This window comes from Asparagus officinalis, chromosome 6 (genome assembly GCF_001876935.1).
Source record: "Asparagus officinalis chromosome 6, Aspof.V1, whole genome shotgun sequence".
NCBI classification, from domain to species: domain Eukaryota; kingdom Viridiplantae; phylum Streptophyta; class Magnoliopsida; order Asparagales; family Asparagaceae; genus Asparagus; species Asparagus officinalis.
The window spans coordinates 4,558,074-4,560,054 of NC_033799.1; positions in this window are offsets into that span (position 1 = coordinate 4,558,074).

Consider the following 1,981-nt stretch of genomic DNA (forward strand, 5'->3'; position numbering starts at 1 on the left):
TTCCCAAGAGTCTGAGACCGCCATGTTCCTAGAGAGCAAAGAAGAAAGCTCTAAAGCGGGATAGTACAGGGATAAAGGGAAAGGGCAAGAGGCCATTTTTAGGGCCTGGAGGACCCCAACAGCAGAGCAAGGGTTCTCAGCAGTAGCAAAGTTCTCATAAGAAGGGATCACAGGAGGATCAGAGAGCGTCACAACAACACAAATTTCAAGGTGTTTGTTTTTACTACCATAAGTTTGGTCATAGAGTCGCGGAGTGTCGTAGTGCACCAGCAGGAGGCCAGCAGGGCAAAGGTTAGGTTAAGCATCAGAGCCGAGGCCAGGGCCATCAGCCGAGACTTGAGGCACTACCACCAGTTCCGAGGATCGAGGGTCAAGTAAATGCTATTCAAGAGTTATCTCAGGGACAGATGGTTCTGTATACTTCATAGTCCTCAGCACAGCAGTCCATTGCTACGGGTAGAGTGTATGTAGTTGTGCCACATGATCATGGAGTGACCGGGACCATTGTGGAAGGTATGTTCCTTGTGAACTCCTTCCCAGCTCGTATTCTTTTTGATTCAGGAGCTTCATATTCATTTATCTCTTATGCCTTTATGGATAGACTTTAGCTAGTTGTACATCACCTAGACGTCCCTTTATCAGTTTCTACTCCTTTAGGTGATGTGTCCCTATTAGAGAGTATCTGTAAGAGATGTGTTGTTAGCCTAGACGAGTCTTTGTTCATAGTTGATTTGATCGTATTGAACATGTCTGAGTTTGACGTGATCCTTGGTATAGATTGGTTGTCTTCCTACCATATCAGCATTGACTGTTTTACGAAAACAGTCAATTTGCAAGCATCTGATGGGACTGAGTTAGTTGTAGCAACCTCAGAGGGGAACCAGTTTGCAGAGTCATTTCTAGCATACATAGAGGAGACGTTGCAGTAGGATTAGGGTGCCATTTTGTGTGAGACCAGAGTAGTATCAGAGTATCAGAATATCTTTCAGGATATACCTGGATTGCCTCTAGTGAGAGAGGTAGAGTTCTGCATAGAATTACAGCTGGGCACGGAACCGATATCTCGTGCACCCTATCTTATGGAACATACTGAGATGATGGAGTTACAGTCTCAATTAGAAGAGCTCATTGTTCAGGGATTTATTCACCGGAGCCATTCTCCGTAAGGAACACCAGTCCTTTTCGTGAAGAAGAAGGGCGACAACCTCTGTTTGTGTATCGATTACCGTGAATTGAATAAAGTCACTATTCGAAACATGTATCCATTAACGAGAATTGATGACTTATTCGATCAGTTACAGGGAGCATAGTATTTCTCGGAGATTGATCTTCGATTTGGTTATCACCAGTTGTGCGTACGGGAGATGGATATTCCCAAGACTACATTTTTGACTCGATATAGGTCCTTTGAATTTCTTGTCATGCTATTTGTGCTAACTAATGCACCCGCAGTGTTCATGGATTTGATGAACTGGGTTTTTTGTCCGTATCTAGACCAGTTCATGATTTTTTTCATTGACGACATCCTCATCTACTTGAGGTCAGAGGCCGAGCTTGAGCAACATCTTCGTTTGACATTCCAGACTTTGTGAGAGTACCGGTTTGTATGTGAAGTTTAGAAAATGTGAGTTTTAACTTTCAAATGTTAGATATGCATAACTAATGCACCCGCAGTGTTCATGGATTTGATGAACTGGGTTTTTTGTCCGTATCTAGACCAGTTCATGATTTTTTTCATTGACGACATCCTCATCTACTTGAGGTCAGAGGCCGAGCTTGAGCAACATCTTCGTTTGACATTCCAGACTTTGTGAGAGTACCGGTTTGTATGTGAAGTTTAGAAAATGTGAGTTTTAACTTTCAAATGTTAGATATGCATTGAGCAACATCTTCGTTTGACATTCCAGACTTTGTGAGAGTACCGGTTTGTATGTGAAGTTTAGAAAATGTGAGTTTTAACTTTCAAATGTTAGATATGCAT